This window comes from Triticum urartu, chromosome 4, assembly GCF_003073215.2.
Source record: "Triticum urartu cultivar G1812 chromosome 4, Tu2.1, whole genome shotgun sequence".
In the NCBI taxonomy this organism is placed as follows: Eukaryota; Viridiplantae; Streptophyta; class Magnoliopsida; order Poales; family Poaceae; genus Triticum; species Triticum urartu.
The window spans coordinates 198,904,045-198,910,219 of record NC_053025.1 but is presented as its reverse complement, the minus strand read 5'-3'; positions in this window follow the sequence as shown (position 1 = coordinate 198,910,219).

Genomic DNA, 6,175 nt, shown 5'->3' with positions numbered 1-6,175 from the left:
AAATGTCATGAGGCACGAAGAACAATGTTCTCGTCACAAGACTATCAGAACGATTCCAAGATACTCGCGTGATCCTAAAAAAATCGTGAAATTTGAGCAGAGAAAAGTCAAAACTTCTACGTCAGGAGGCCTCACTAGAGCGACGAATGGACTGAGGAATAAAAAGAATCCTACTCTCCGATATATATAATCCTAAGACTCAAAACATTTTTTCTAGACTCAACAACGTCAGTGATTCGATCAAGCAGGGGGCTCCTAAGTCGGGGATGGCTCTGATTACCAACTTGTAACAACCACCATGCAGTTATCCCTCTAAGTCGTGCCTTGACACGTGGGAGATATAGCCGCATCACGGGTGTTACACTCCTTAAGCTCCTGGATTACCTTGGTGATGAACTCCTGAGCACCTAGTGCCTCACACCCTGTGATTTCCTCACGGAAGCGCGCATTGAAGCACGCCTCCAGATGGTGTCCAAGCGCCTCCCTTGCGACGCCAGCCAGGTCTGAGGCCCTTCGGAGGAGAGACCCCGAGCCCAGCCTGAGGGGGGGCGCCGGTCGCGCCTTCCTATGCGAGAGGGGAAGGTGCCCCATCAGTGGGCGCAGGGCTTGAGGCAGCACCACAGGGTGCACCACACTCCTGAGGCCCTTGGTGAAGCAGCTGCTTCTTCTTCTTGGGGACGGCCTTAGGAGGGTAGACAGCGCCCTCATCATCTGGGTCCTCAACCGCCACAGCCTGGTAGGCGCGCTCGAGGGAGCACACCACATCCTTTTTCCTAGCAGGCGACCATGATGATGCTGTAGCTTCCTGGCATCTTAAGGACGTTGTAGCCATGCTGGGTCACAACCATGAACTTGGCCAGGGCTGGGTAGCCAATGATGGAGTTGTACGGGAGGCGAATGTTGGTGATGTGAAAGTCGATGAGCTTGGTGCGGTAGTTGTCACGCTTGCTGAAGGTGACAAGGAGGCGGACCTACCCTATCGGGGTGGTGGAGCCATCAGTCACTCCTGAGAAGGGCTTGGTTGGCTGAAGCTGGTTGTAGGGCACCTGGAGTTGGTCGAACATCTCGACGGAGAGGACATTGAGCCCCGCACCTCCATCGATGAGTGTCTTGGTGACGAGCATGTTGCTGATGATGGGTGAGTAGAGCATCGGGAGGGCGCCAGCTATGGCCGCACATGTGAGCTTGTCAGAGGAGTCGAAAGGTGATTGCATACTATGACCACCTGAGCGGGCACGTTGCCCCGAGCTTGGGGAGGGCCGCGTTCACCTCGCACGCGAACTGCTTAAAGATGCGATGGTAGGCTGGGGCCTGGGCGCCTCCTAGGATGCGAGCGATGGCACGACGCTCCTGGAAGCCCCCAGCCCCTTCGTCCTGGTGGTGGTCATCGATCCTTCTTGGTGAAGGTGGCGGCAGCAGGGGAAGGCCAGCATTGCCCTAAGGGCAGTCTTTGCGAGGCTGATCACGCCAGGCGCCCTCGTGGGGGAGGCCGTGCCAGCGGTCCTCACTGGGCTGGATGGGCCACTCCTAGCGAGGGTCACGGCCGTCCCAGCGTCCTCTGCCTCGGCTTCCTCCGCGGTCGTAGCCTCGATCGTTGCGCTCGGGGCGACGACCGAGGAGCCATCACGGCTGGCCCTGAGATCCTGGCAGTCGTTGGTGTTGTGGCTATGCACGTTGTGGAAGACGTAGAATGGGCAGCTGCCCTTCGATGATTCTGGGTGGTCGCGGTGCTGTCTACTACACAACCTTCTTCTTGTAGACGTTGTTGGGCCTCCAAGTGCAGAGGTTTGTAGGACAATAGAAAATTTCCCTCAAGTGTATGACCTAAGGTTTATCAATCCGTAGGAGGCGTAGGATGAAGATGGTCTCTCTCAAGCAACCCTGCAACCAAATAACAAAGAGTCTCTTGTGTCCCCAACACACCCAATAGAATGGTAAATTGTATAGGCGCACTAGTTCGGCGAAGAGATGGTGATACAAGTGGTATATGGATGATAGATAAAGGTTTTTGTAATCTGAAAATATAAAAACAGCAAGGTAACTAATGATAAAAGTGAGCATAAACGGTATTGCAATGCTACGAAACAAGGCCTAGGGTTCATCCTTTCACTAGTGCAAGTCCTCTCAACAATAATAACATAATTGGATCATATAACTATCCCTCAACATGCAACAAAGAGTCACTCCAAAGTCACTAATAGCGGAGAATGAACGAAGAGATTATCGTAGGGTACAAAACCACCTCAAAGTTATTCTTTCCAATCAATCCGTTGGGCTATTCCTATAAGTGTCACAAACAGCCCTAGAGTTTGTACTAGAATAACACCTTAAGACACAAATCAACCAAAACCCTAATGTCACCTAGATACTCCAATGTCGCCTCAAGTATCCATGGGTATGATTATACGATATGCATCACATAATCTCAGATTCATCTATTCAACCAACACATAGAACCTCAAAGAGTGCCCCAAAGTTCCTACCGGAGAATCACGACGAAAACGTGTGCCAACCCCTATGCATAGGTTCATGATCACCAAAACATACATCAAGTGAATCACGTGGTATCCCATTGTCACCACAGATATGCATGGCAAGATATACATCAAGTGTTCTCAAATCTTTAAAGACTCAATCTGATAAGATAACTTCAAAGGGGAAACTCAATCCATTACAAGAGAGTAGAGGGGGAGAAAACATCATAAGATCCAACTATAATAGCAAAGCTCACGATACATCAAGATTGTATCACCTCGAGAACACGAGAGAGAGAGGTCAAACACATAGCTACTGGTACATACCCTCAGCCCCGAGGGAGAACTACTCCCTCCTCGTCATGGAGAGCATCGGGATGATGAAGATGGCCACCGGAGAGGGATTGCCCCCTCCGGCAGAGTGCCAAAACGGGTCTAGATTGGTTTTTGGTGGCTACGAAGGCTTCTGGCGGAGGAAGTCCCGATCTATTGTGCTCTCGGATGTTTTTAGGGTATATGGAGATATATAGGCGGAAGAAGTACGTCATGGGAGCCACGAGGGTGGAGGGCGCGCCCAAGGGGGGTGGGCACGCCCCCTACCTCGTGGCTTCCTCGAAGCTTCCTTGATGTGGACTCCAAGTCTCCCGGGTTGCTTTCCTTCCAAAAATAAGTTCCGTGAATTTCAGGTCAATTCGACTCCGTTTGATTTTCCTTTTCTGCGATACTCTGAAACAAGGGAAAAATAGAAACTGGCACTGGGCTCTAGGTTAATAGGTTAGTCCCAAAAATCATATAAAAATCATATAAATGCGTATAAAATATCCAAGGTTGATAATATAATAGCATGGAACAATCAAAAATTATAGATACGTTGGAGACGTATCAGCATCCCCAAGCTTAATTCCTGCTAGTCCTCGAGTAGGTAAATGATAAAAATAGAATTTTTGATGTGGAATGCTACCTAACATATTCATCATGTATTTCTCTTTATTGTAGCAAGAATATTCAGATCCATAAGATTCAAGACAAAAGTTTAATATTGACATAAAAATAATAGTACTTCAAGCATACTAACAAAGTAATCATGTCTTCTCAAAATAACATGGCCAAAGAAACCTATCCCTACAAAATCATATAGTCTGGCTATGATCCATCTTCACCACACAACATATTTAAATCATGCACAACCCCGATGACAAGCCAAGCAATTGTTTCATACTTTTGATGTTCTCAAACTTTTTCAATCTTCACGCAATACATGAGCATGAGCCATGGATATAGCACTATGAGTGGAATAGAATGGTGGTTGTGGAGAAGACAAAAAGGAGAAGATAGTCTCACATCAACTAGGCGTATCAACGGGCTATGGAGATGCCCATTAATAGATATCAATGTGAGTGAGTAGGGATTGCCATGCAACAGATGCACTAGAGCTATAAGTGTATGAAAGCTCAACAAAAGAAACTAGTGGGTGTGCATCCAACTTGCTTGCTCACTAAGACCTAGGGCACTTGAGGAGGCCCATTGTTGGAATATACAAGCCAAGTTCTATAATGAAGATTTCCCACTAGTATATGAAAGTGACAAAATAGGAGACTCTCTATGATGAAGATCATGGTGCTACTTTGAAGCACAAGTGTGGTAAAAGGATAGTAGCATTGCCCCTTCTCTCTTTTTCTCTCATTTTTTATTTTTTTATTTGGGCCTTCTCTTTTTTATGGCCTCTTTTTTGGGGGGGGGGGGATTCTTTGGCCTCTTTTTTCCGTCCGGAGTCTCATCCCGACTTATGGGGGAATCATAGTCTCCATCATCCTTTCCTCACTGGGACAATGCTCTAATAATGATGATCATCACACTTTTATTTGCTTACAACTCAGGAATTACAACTCAATACTTAGAACAAAATATGACTCTATATGAATGACTCCGGTGGTGTACCAGGATGTGCAATGAATCATGAGTGACATGTATGACAGAATTATGAACGGTGGCTTTGCCACAAATACGATGTCAACTACATGATCATGCAAAGCAATATGACAATGATGAAGCATGTCATAGCAAACTGAACGGTGGAAAGTTGCATGGCAATATATCTCGGAATGGCTATGGAAATGCCATAATAGGTAGGTATGTTGGCTGTTTTTAGGAAGGTATATGGTGGGTTTATGGTACCGGCGAAAGTTGCGCGGTACTAGAGAGGCTAGCAATGGTGGAAGGGTGAGAGTGCGTATAATCCATGGACTCAACATTAGTCATAAATAACTCACATACTTATTGCAAAAATTTATTAGTTATCGAAAAAAGTACTACGCGCATGCTCCTAGGGGGATAGACTGGTAGGAAAAGACCATCGCTCGTCCCTGACCGCCACTCATAGGGAAGGCAATCAATAAATAAATCATGCTCCGACTTCATCACATAATGGTTCACCATACGTGCATGCTACGGGAATCACAAACTTCAACACAAGTATTTCTCAAATTCACAACTACTCACTAGAATGACTCTAATATTACCATCCACATATCTCAAAACAATCATCAAGGATCAAACTTCTCATAGTATTCAATGGGTTTATATGAAAGTTTTTATTATATCCCTCTTGGATGCCCATCATATTGGGACTAGTTTCATAACCAAAGAAAACAACCATGCTGTTCTAAAGACTCTCAAAATAATATAAGTGAAGCATGAGAGATCAAATATTTCTATAAAATAAAACCACCATTTTGCTCTAAAAGATATAAGTGAAGTACTATAGCAAACAACAAACTACTCCGAAAGATATAAGTGAAGATCAATGAGTAGTTGAACAATTATGAAACTATGTGAAGACTCTCTAACATTTAAGAATTTCAGGTCTTGGTATTTTATTCAAACATCAAGCAAAACTAAATAAAATAAATTGACACCCCAAGCAAAACACATATCATGTGGTAAATAAAAATAAAGCTCCAAGTAAAGTTACCGATGAACAAAGACGAAAGAGGGGATGCCTTCCCGGGCATCCCCAAGCTTAGCCTCTTGGTTGTCCTTGAATATTACCTTGGGGTGCCTTGGTCATCCCCAATCTTAGGCTCTTTCCACTCCTTATTCCATAGTCCATCGAATCTTTACCCAAAACTTGAAAACTTCACAACACAAAACTTAACAAAAAACTCGTAAGCTCCGTTAGCGAAAGAAAACAAAACACCACTTCAAGGTACTGTAATGAAATCATTATTTATTTATATTGGTGTTAAACCTACTGTATTCCAACTTATCTATGGTTTATAAACTATTTTACTAGCCATAGATTCATCAAAATAAGCAAACAACACACGAAAAACAGAATCAGACAAAAACAGAACAGTCTGTAGTAATATGGACCAAAGGTATAATTCTGGAACTCATAAAAATTCTCAAATATATTTCTGGACGTGAGTAATTTATCTATTCATCATCTTCAATAAAAATTAACTAAATAGCACTCTCCAAATAAAAATGGCAGCAATTCTCGTGAGCGCTAAAGTTTCTGTTTTTTACAGCAAGATCAACAAGACTTTCCCCAAGTCTTCCCAACGGTTCTACTTAGGCAAAAACACTAATTAAAACATAAAACCACATCTAAACAGAGGCTATATTAAATATTTATTACTAAACAGGAACAAAAATCAAGGAACAAAAATAAAGTTGGGTTGCCTCCCAACAAGTGCTCT